Here is an 11949-nt window from a genome sequence, read left to right on the forward strand (position 1 = left end):
CAATGAGCGTTGTTTGTGGAAAAAACTCACAATGACCACTGACAGAATAATGAATAAATAAATTATTGCATAGGTGCACAATGTATACTAAAGAACAATCAAAGTTAAGAATTTCAGTGACACATGTCAAAATAGTTGAATCTTACAAACACAATGATGAGTAAAACAGTGAGCTGCAGAAAATTAGACAGATATTTTATGGATACATATTTGGAAATTTTATTTTTTAAGAACGAGTGGAATAAGAAAAACAAATCCAGGAGGATGGTTACCACTGTGCTGGTGGGGAATGGGGACAATAATAAGCAATAATGAAAATAGTAATAAGATGATAATGCTTAATACATATATAGTGTTTGCTATTTGCCACTGTCTGAAGTGCTTTTGATGCAGGATTTTTCCTCCATAGCATAGCTAAATCCGAGTTTTTGTCTCACAACCAGGAAGAATTATGCACGCAGACACTCAAAGAATGAGTCAGGTGGGGAATTTTATTGAGCGCTGAAACAGCTTTTAATGGGGAGGGAACACTGGGGTGGTCCCCCTATCTCAAGGCAGGAGTGTTCCCCATATGGCTGAGCCTGGGGCTTTTTATTGGCTCAGAAGAGGGAGTGTGTGCTGACTGGTTTGTGAGTATGCATAAGAGATTAAAGTGAAGATACCACTCAAAGGTGGGCATGATAGTGTAGAAAACCAATTAGGAAAGGGTAGGTATATGTAAAACAGGTGAAGGATGGGGATCAATCAGAGGAAAGTGTGCCAAATGGGAAGGAGAATTCTAATTCAGTCCGAGGATTTACCCAGGACTGGTTACTCCGGGAACCTGCCCCTCTCTGCCTTCTGCCTCTATCACTTTTGTATTTTATACTTCAGTTAATCTTCACAACAAGTCTTTAAGCAGTTACTTGTACTTTTTCTATTGGGGAAAAATAAACTGATTTATTGTTCTTAAGCATTGCATCAAATGTTTCCTAATTAAAAAATAATAAGCCACAGAGTAAACAGTGTCAATATTTAATACCTGAAAGCAGAAAAAAAGTCAGCATAATTGTTGTTGTTGTTGTTTTTAATTTGGAAATAGGGATCTAAATTCCAGAAGAAACAAATAAGCTTGAAAGAGGTACCTTCTAGCTGTGGTAGCCTCTTTGGGGAGGAGTAGTACAGGGGCCTGCTGTTGGATAATGGAACTTTCCCCTACCAATTGGTGTATATACTACGTGCATGGGTTTCTTTGATACAGATAATTCACTGAAAAATATAGCTAGAATAAAATACTAGACAGAGCTGGTCTCTGGATGGGCAAGTTCTTTTTCTATGCTTTCCTCAACTGAATAAATGACACAGAAGATATTGTTACAAATGAATTACAAAGGCATTTAAATTTCAGAATGTCATGAAAGATTGTAAGAAAAATTAAAAACTGGTATAATATTTGTAATAAAAAGATACAAATATCGAAAGAAAACACTAAGTCCTTGTTAAAGAATAAAGGAAAAAAGGTAATATGGCTCTCATACAAATATAAAATTGACAGATGGCAAGATTTTTATCTAACTAATGAGTGAACCAGTAAGATTTTTAAAATCGGTTCAAAGGAAAGCTCAAAGAACCACACATACATAAGCTGAAATGAATTTACAAATAGATGCACCAAGGTTCTATTCAAAGAATAACGAGTTTTTACAGCATCTTAACAAAAGAACAATACATTTGCAGAGAAGTGGCAATTGCATTCTATCAGACACAATCAATCCGCATTTCTACAAACAAGAACAGTTGCATAATTAGAAGTTCTCTACAACTTCCAGGGTTGTAAATAGCTTAAAGACAATAGAAGGTTGAGGTAATCCCTAACGGCATTCTACACCGGATGTCCAATAAATTTTTTGGTCCATATTAAAGTTTTTCTCATTTTTTCCCTGCAGCCTCAAGGTATAATTGGGAAAAGAAAGAATAATTTTTTAAAAAAATAAATAAATGAAAATAAGCAAATGAGATAATGTTTTATAAATCAAACAAATGCTAATTATACTATAAAATATTCATACACACATAATGCTTATTTGTTTAAAATTACAGTAACTCCTCACATTGTGCCAGATCTCATTTTTATTTTTATTTTATTTATTTATTTATTTTTTGTTTTTGAGACGGAGTCTCCCTCTGTCACCCAGGCTGGAGTGCAGTGGTGCAAACTTGGCTCACTGCAACTTCCACCTCCCAGGTTCAAGCAATACCCTGCCTCAGCCTCCCGAGTAGGTGGGACTACAGGCACATGCCAACACGCCCAGCTAATTTTTTGTATTTTAGTAGAGACAGGATTTCACCATGTTGGTCTGGATGGTCTCGATCTCCTGACCTCATGATCTGTGTGCCTCGGCCTCTCAAAGTGCTGGGATTACAGATGTCAGCCACTGTGCCTGGCCATCATTTTTAATAAAAATTGAATTTTAGAAGTTTCCAATTTACAGAAAAGTTACAAAAAGAGTACAGTCACCTTATAACCCATACTCATATTATGAACATCTTACATCAATCTAGTGCATTTCACACTGCAGGGGAGGAGAATTTTTCCCTCTGCCTTCCTGGGGTCTCCAGCTGGGGCCCTGCAAATTAGACAGACAAAAGACAAATTCGGCCAGGCATGGTGGCTCACGCCTGTAATCCTAGCACTTTGGGAGGCCGAGGTGGGCAGATTACCCGAGGTCAGCAGTTTGAGACCAGCCTGACCAACGTGGTGAAACCCCGTCTTTACTAAGAATACAAAAATTAGCTGGACATGGTGGTGGGCACCTCTAGTCCCAGCTACTCGGGAGGCTGAGGCTGGAGAATTGCTTGAACCTGGGAGGTGGAAGTTGCAGTGCCCCGAGATTGAGCCACAGCACTCCAGCCCGGGCGACAGAGTGAGATTTCGTCTCAAAAAAAAAGAAACAGACAAATTCCCAAGAGAAAACAACAGTTTATTAACAAGTGCACTGCACGTACACATGAGAGAACTCAGTGATGGTCCCTCAAGGGGGTGTTTAGAACTTGAGCTTATATAGCTTCTTCAAAGAAGAATAATACATTTGTAGAGAAGTGGCAAGACAAAGGAAGAGGGCTTTAGGCTTCCAGGAGCAGCAAACTGTAAGAAGGTAAATATTTGGAGGGAATCAATGGAGTAAGGTTTGTCTGTGCAGGTTGTAAACCAAAAAGTATCTGAGACAGGTCTCGATCAATTTAGAAGTTTATATTGCCTCGGTTAAGGACATGCCTGGAAGAAATAAATATGGAATCACAGAAACAGTCTGTGGTCCGTGTCTTTCTCACCATATGATTTTGAGGCCTTCAATATTTAAGAAGGAAAAGTGGGCTGGAGGGGAAAGGGAAGATATGGTCATATTACTGAATCCACATGTCACAAGAGAAAAGGAGCAGGCAGGGGAATAGTCAATCGTGTGTTTGTCTTGAGCTCAGTACATCCGCAGCTTACATTAGATAAGGTGAACGTGGAGGAGTGACCTGTGGACATAGTTCACCTTTTCTCTGTAGGCGTCTCCTTAGGAACAAAAGGGAGGCATGACTCAGCTTTCAGCTGAATTTTTTTTTCTTTTGGCATAGTGAATCAGGTCCCAAGTTTTTCTTTTCCTTTCACATCATCCATCTCAGAGTCGACTTTCCAGTCTTCTTCGCGGCCAGAAAACTTCCCTGGGAGAAGGGTTTTATGTCAGTCTTCACTTCTCAGAAGTGTCTGCATCTGTTAATTCTCAGTCGCCTCCAGCTCACAACAGCCCTTATGCTAAAGTGGCATATTTTGGGGTGGCATCTTCTGGTCTCCTACAAGACAATGAATGAACCAATCTTGCTAAATTATTATTAACTGAAGTCCATACTTCATTCATCTCTCGTTAGTATTTGTCTGATGTCCTTTTTCTGTTTCAGAGTCGGATCTAGGCTGCCACGTTCCATTTCGTTCCTGTGTTTCCTTAAGCTCCTGCTGGCTGGGACGGTTTCTCAGACTTTCCATGGTTTTGATCACCCTGACAGTTTCGAGGAGCACTGGTCAAGTATCTTCTAGAAGGACCCTCTATTGTGACTGTCTGATGTTTTTCTCATTATCAGGCTGGACTTATGAATTTTTGGAAGAAAGATTGTGGAGGCAAAGTGTCGTTTTCATCAGCAGGACTTGTAACTGCAGATGGTGACCTTGGTCACTTGACTGAGGAAGCGTCGTCATGTTGCTCCACTCTAAAATTACTCCTTTTTCTTCACCTTGTGCTCCTACGGAGGTCATTATGCACAGCCCACTTTAAGGAATGGAGACTTCTGTCGCACCTCCTCGACGGGAGAGTATTTGTATTAATTATTTTAAATTCTCTCTCTTTTTATTTTGTTTTGTTTTGTTTTGAGACAGAGTCTCTCTTTGTTGCCTAGGCTGGAGTGCAGTGGCAACATCTCGGCTCACTGCAACCTCTGCCTCCTGGGTTCAGGTGATCCTCGTGCCTCAGTCTCCCAAGCAGCTGGGATTACAGGTGAGCGCCACCACACTCAGCTAATTTTTTTTTTTTTTTTTTTTTTTTGAGATGGAGTCTTGCTCTGTTGCCCAGGCTGGATGGAGTGCAGTGGCACAATCTTGGCTCCTCCCGGGTTCCCGCCATTCTCCTACTTGAGCCTCCCGAGTAGCTGGGACTACAGGCACCCGCCACTATGCCCAGGTAATTTTTTGTATTTTTAGTAGAGATGGGGTTTCACCGTGTTAGCCAGGATGGTCTCGATCTCCTGACCTTGTGATCCACCTGCCTTGGCCTCCCAAAGTGCTGGGATTACAGGCTTGAGCCACTGCGCCCAGCCAATTTTTGTATTTTTTGTAGAGACGGGTGTTTGTCATGTTGGCCAGGCTGGTCTCAAACTCCTGGCCTCAAGTGATCCTCCCGCCTTGGCCTCCCAAAGTGCTGGGATTATAGGCGAGAGCCAGGGCGCCCCATCTTAAATTATTTTGCATGAGACATTTGCCTATTCTCTCCCGCTTATGTATTTATTACACTGATCATTTATGTTGGTGGAGACTCACAGATATTGATTGCGTACTTTGGATTGTAATCCAACATTATTTTATTGCTCAAATTGTCCCACCTTTGCTCACGAGGAGCCCTATCAGTTGGCTCCCTGGTCCCTTGATACATCCCCATCACTTGTTTTTGTTGTTGGTATTTTGAGAACTTCTTTGCTTTCTGGCATTGCCAATTGTTTCTGGCTCACCTTGTATATTTCCTGTCTCCGTTTTAGAATCTGTTTCTCCAAGGAGCTGTGGTTCCTTTTATCGGAAAACGGTACTAGAAAACAAGAGCTGTGCCTGAGGTTTGCTCGTGGCTCCTGGATCATCTTTGCTTTCAGGTTCTGTCGGCTGACAGAGCAAGAAATACACTCCAGGTTGGAGTGCAATGGCAAGATCTTGGCTCACTGCAACCTCTGCCTACCCAGTTCAAGCAATGATTGTGCCTCAGTCTACAGAGTGGCTGGGACTACAGGCGTCCACCACCATGCCCGGCTAATTTTTGTATTTTTAGTAGAGACAGGGTTCACATTTGTGTATGTGAACCTGTGTATACACACCTGTCTAGAAACATTTCTATGTTGTGATTTGTACCTACAGGAAGCTCAACAGGACTTCATGCTGATGTCTCCAACTCTAATCCATTCCCACGTCCACTCTCCTGTTAGTATCCTCCCTCTATCACGTCGGCAGCCTCTTTTGCCATATAAGGTAATATTCACAGGTTCTAGGGATTAGGAGCTGGACATAGTTGAGGGGACCTTTTTCCGACCTACTACAGTAGGTGCTAAGTAGTATCTCACTGGAGTTTGAATTCACATTTCCTTAATGACTAATAATGTCATGCAACTTTTTATGAGCTTATTTGCCATTCTTATCTGTTCTTTGGTGAAGTGTATGATAAAATCTTTTACCCACTTTTAGTATTAGGTTTGGGGCTGGGCACAGTGGTTCATGCCTGTAATTCCAACACTTTGGGAGTCTGAGGTGGGTAGATCATTTGAGGTCAGGAGTTTGAGACCAACCTGGTCAACATGCGTGAGAAACCCTGGTCTCTGCACCCTAAAAAAATACAAAAATTAGGCATGGTGGTGGACACCAGTCCCCAGCCTCCTGTAGACTGAGGCAATAATTGCTTGAACTGGGTGACAGAGGTTGCAGTGAGCCAAGATCTTGCCATTACCTCAACCTAGACCCACAGAGGCAATTCATCAAAAAAAAAAAAAAGTGGCCGGTCGCGGTGGCTCAAACCTGTAATCAGCACTTTGGGAGGCCAGACAGGCGGATCACGAGGTCAGGGAGGTCCAGAGACCATCCTGGCTAACGGTGAAACCCGTCTCTATAAAAAACTCTAAAAAACTAGCCAGGCCAGTGGTGAGGCCTGTGGTCCCAGCTTCTTTCGGGAGGCTGAAGGCAGGAAGAATAAGCGTGAACCAGGTGAGGCTTGCAGTGAGCTGAGGATCAGCCACCGCCTCCAGCCTAGGCGACAGAGCCAGACTCAGTCTCAAAAAAAAAGAAAAAAGAAAAGAAAAAAGAAAAATATTAGGTTGTTTAGGGTTTTGAGAGCCGGAGTCTCGCTGTCACCCAGGCTGGAGTCTAATCTTGAATCTCGACACTGCATCCTCCAGGTGTTCTACCTCGGCTTCCAGTGACTGGGACTTCTAATCGCCGCCATACACTTCGTGGTTATTGACCCACAATAGAGCGAGGGTTTCTGTTAATTCTCTGACTTTACTCGTGATCCACCGCCCTCGGCCTCCCCAAAATGCCTGGATGAAGCGAAACTTTCCCATAATTTATTATAGAATTTTAAGAGTTCTTTATGTATTCTGGATACAAGACCTTTCTCAGATCTATGCTTTCCAAATATTTCTCCCAATCTGTGGCTTGTCTTTCCATTTTCCTAAGAGTGTCTTTGATAAGCAGGTTTTAATTTACAGGAAGTCCAAGTTAACTTTTTTCACTTATAGATCATGCTTTCGGTGTTGCATTCAAGAAAACTTTGCTTAACACAAGGCCACAAAGATTTTCTCTTTTTTTTCTAGAAGTTTTAATGTTTTAGGATTTACATTTAGTTCTATGATTAATTTTGATGGATACTTTTTAATGGCATGAGAGATGAATCAAACTTCATGTCTTTAAATGTAGCTAGCCAGTTGTTCCAGCATCATGTTTAAAAGATTAGCCCTCAATTGTCTAAAACAAATGGTCCATAGAAGTGTGGGTCTATTTATGGACCATGTATTCTGGTCCATTGATCTATTTGTTTTTTGATGACAATTGCTCATTCACTGCCTTGATAATCTTTTTTTTTTTTTTTTTTTTTTTTTTTGAGATATGGTCTTACTCTGTTGCTCAGGCAGGAGTGCACTAGTGTGATCTCGGCTCACTATAACCTCAGCCTCACAGGCTCAAGTAAATCCTCCCACCCCAGCCCCCGAGGTAGCTTGGGACTACAGGCGTGCGCCAAGGTGCCTGGCTAGTTTTTTGTTTTTTTAAATTTTATAAATGGGGTCTCACTATGTTGCCCAGGTTGATCTCAAAGTCCTGGGCTCAAGCAATCCACCTGCCTTGGCCTCTGGAAGTGCTGAGATTACAGACTGTGAGCCACTATGCCAGCTAATTATCATAGATTTATAATAAGTCTTGAAATCATCTAATGTTAGTTCTCCAACATTGTTCTCCTTTTTTCAGAGTCCTTTGAATTCCATATCCTTTGAATTTCCATATGAATTTTAGAATCACTTTGTGAAATTCCTAAGAAAAAAAAAAGGCCTGCCATGACATTGACAGGGAAGGTGTTGAAACTGTAGATCAATTTGGGGAGAATTAACATTTTTTTTTTTTTTTTTTGAGATGGAGTCTTGCTCTGTCGCCCAGGCTGGAGTACAGTGGCCCGATCTCAGCTCACTGCAAGCTCCACCTCCTGGGTTCATGCCATTCTCCTGCCTTAGCCTCCCGAGTAGCTGGGACTACAGGCGTCTGCCACCTCGCCCGGCTAGTTTTTTTGTATTTTTAGTAGAGACGGGGTTTCACCATGTTAGCCAGGATGGTCTCGATCTCCTGACCTCGTGATCCGCCCACCTCAGCCTCCCAAAGTGCTGGGATTACAGGCTTGAGCCACTGCACTCGGCCTTAATATTGATTCTTAAAAATATTTACCCTTGAACAAAGTCTGTATCTCCATTTATTTAGGGCTTTAACATTTTCTCTCATTAATATTTTATAGTTTGCAGTAACTAGCATTTGCTTATATTTGTCAGGTCTGTCCTTAAGTATTTCATATTTCTGACGCTATTGTAAATGTTTGCTTTTTAAACTTCAATTTATGATTGCCCATTACTAGTAAGAAGCACACTGATTTTTGAATACTGACATTGTATCTTACAATCTTGATAAACTTGCTTTTTAGTTCTAGGAGCCTTTTTGGAGATTGTGTCAGATTTTTCTGCACAGATTATGTAAGTTGTGAATGAAGGTGGTTTTACTTTTTCCTTACCAGTTTGGATACTTTTCTTACCCTTAGCCCAATGGCTAGAACCTCCATTAGGAGTGGTGCATACATAGAAGTGGTAAGAGCAGACATTTCCTGCCTTTGTTACTGATCTCAGGAGGAAAGCAATCATTCTTTTTTTTTCTTTCTTGAGACAGTCTTGCACTGTAGCCCAAGCTGGAGTGCAGTGGTGCAATCTTTGCTCACTGCAACTGCCGCCTCCCGGTTTCAAGCGATTCTCCTGCCTCAGCCTCCTGAGTAGCTGGGACTACAGGCATGTGCCACCATGCCTGGCTAATTTTTGTATTTTTAGTAGAGACGAGGTTTCACCATGTTGGCCAGGTTGGTTTCGAACTCCTGACCTCAGGTGATCCACCCACCTTGGCCTCCTAAAGTGCTGGGATTACAGGCTACTGTGCCTGGCTAGCAATCATGCTTTAGCTGTTAAGTATAGTGTTAATGGGCTGGCCCAGTGGCTCACGCCTGTAATCCCAGCACTTTGGGAGTCCAAAGTAGGCAGATTACAAGGTCAGTAGTTCAAGACCAGCCTGGCCAACATGGTGAAACCCCATCTCTACTAAAAATACCAAAAATTAGCTAGGCATAGTGGCGGGCACCTGCAATCCCAGCTACTCAGGAGGCTGAGACAGGAGAATCGCTTGAACCTGCAGGCAGAGGTTGCAGTGAGCCAAAGTTGCACCACTGCACTCAAAAAAATAAATAAAAAATAAATAAAAACTCCATCTCAAAAAAATAAATAAAAAATAGGCTGGGCACGGTGACTCATGCCTGTAATCCCAGTACTTTGGGAGGCCAAGGCTGGGGGATCATGAGGTCAGGAGACCGAGACCATCCTGGCTAACACGGTAAAACCCCGTCTCTACTAAAAATCCAAAAAATTAGCTGGGCGAGGTGGTGGGCGCCTGTAGTCGCAGCTACTGGGGAGGCTGAGGCAGGAGAATGGCGTGAACCTGGGAGGCGGAGCTTGCAGTGAGCCGAGATCGCGCCACTGTACTCCAGCCTGGGCGACAGAGCGAGACTCCGTCTCAAATAAATAAATAAATAAATAAATAAACAAACAAATAAATAAATAAATAATTAACCAGGCATAGTGGCGCATGCCTGTATTCCCAGCTATTCAGGAGGTTAAAGCAGGAGAACTGCTTGAAATCAGGAGGTAGAGGTTGCCCTGGGCCAAGATCGCGCCACCGCACTCCAGCCTGGGGGACAGAGCTAGACGACTCTGTCTCAAAAAAAAAAAAAAAAAAGGATAGTCTTAGCGTAGTGTTTCATAGATAAGTTCTTTTGCATTTCTAGCTTGGTGGAAGACTTTATTGGGAATGCATGTGGGATTTTCAAGTGCCTTTTCTGTGCTTTGACTTGAAGACTCTGTCAAAGCAGTAAGATGGGACAGTTGTAGGGCTCGCCTCATTTGTTTTTGACTCTCTGGAACCAATGTCCTTTATTGTCTGATGTCTCTTGCTACATGTTTTCTCTTGGTGGCAGTGGTAGTGTGTGCATAAGGTGGGACAGTCATTCCAGTCTTTTTTACTCTATTTTGGCCGGAAATAGTAAACACATTTTTATGGCATTTGATACATTTTAATCCATTGTAGCTATCATTCTTTTTGGTGATGAATTCTTCCATCTGTGTCCAACAGAAACCCTTGAGCTTGGTTCCTGTGTCCTTTTGACATGTCTCTTATGACAGCTTTCCTGCTTTCAGCCACCATACCTACCTTGGGCCTTCCCTGCCTTGAATTTATCATAAGCCTTTGTGTTAAATGCGAATCTAGAGACCATCATTTGGTAGCTAATTACTATTGGATTGTCATTCCTTCTAGGCTTTGCAGTGAATAGGAACAGGGACTTTTTTTTTTTTTTTAGAAAGAACCAAAAATCAATTGTTGATATTTTCAATTTGAATATTAACTAATAGGCTTTTCACTTAACTAGTAATACATTTTATTTGTATTTCTTTTTGCTTACTCTGAAAATCTTGGCTATTGACATTAATGTAATTGTTTATTTACTTTATCCTGCAATATGTATACACATTTGAATTTATCAATATAATATTTTTGGCCAGGTGCAGTGGCTTATGCCTGTAATTCCAACACTTTGGGAGGCTGAGGCAGGCGGATCATGAAGTCAGGAGTTTGAGACCAGCCTGGTCAACATGGTGAAACCCCATCTCTACTAAAAATACAAAAATTAGGCCGGGCGCGGTGGCTCAAGCCTGTAATCCCAGCACTTTGGGAGGCCGAGACGGGCGGATCACAAGGTCAGGAGATCGAGACCATCCTGGCTAACACGGTGAAACCCCGTCTCTACTAAAAAATACAAAAAACTAGCCGGGCGCAGTGGCGATGCCTGTAGTCCCAGCTACCGGGAGGCTGAGGCAGAATGGCGTGAACCCGGAGTAGCGGAGCTTGCAGTGAGCTGAGATCCGGCCACTGCACTCCAGCCTGGGCGGCAGAGCTGCAGACCCGCTCCCCAAAAAAGTGCATGGCTGGGTGTGGTGGCTTCTGTGACTGTAATCCCAGTTACTCGAGGCTGAGGCAGAAGAATTGCTTGAACCAGGGAGGCTTAAGGTTGCAGGAGCCAAGATTACCAGCTGCACCCTTAGCCTGTGACAGAGCGAGACTCTGTCTCAAAAAAAAAAAAAAAAACTTTTTACTAGGTAAGGACATAAAATGTAGCTTAAGATTACTCAAGGGCTGGTTACAAAGTCATATATCAGATTTCTATTTGCCCAGTGCTTTCTTATATTTAACATACATATTTAAACATAAAAAAATCTAAAATTAATTTTTATCTATGTCTATTCCTTTGAATGAGACAAGAACCTTAGCATGCTATCATATCTCCTATTTCTTCATTGTCACTCTCTTTTGTAATCATCTGGGTTTTTCATTCTGTTATTAAATTACCTTCAAAATGCCTTAACCATCATTTTGATTCAGATACGTTTTACTTGTTGATTTACTTACTACAGTTTCTTGTAATCCATGCAAGTTTTACTTCATTTGATTCTTCTTCTTTTTTTTTTTTTTTGAGACAGAGTCTTGCTCTGTGTCCCAGGCTGGAGTGCAGTGGCGCGATCTCGGCTCACTGCAAGCTCCACCTCCCAGGTTCAAGCAATTCCCCTGCCTCAGCCTCCTGAATAGCTGGGATTACAGGCTTGAGCCACCACGCCCAGCCAAAACCTGGTTTTTGCTGACATCACAGAACCACTGATTCTTTTGTAGCTGGAGTCTGCCCCAGTGATTTCTTGCTATGTCTTATTCATTTCAGCCAACTTGAGCAGTTCCATCTTCTATGACTTGTAGCAAATAACACATGCGAATCTTTTATTCCATCTTTTCTGGTCACTTTTAGGGGTTTCTGTTTATCCTCAGAGTTCTGATATTTCATCGGGGAT

Source organism: Papio anubis, chromosome 5 (assembly GCF_008728515.1).
Source record: "Papio anubis isolate 15944 chromosome 5, Panubis1.0, whole genome shotgun sequence".
Taxonomy (NCBI): Eukaryota; Metazoa; Chordata; class Mammalia; order Primates; family Cercopithecidae; genus Papio; species Papio anubis.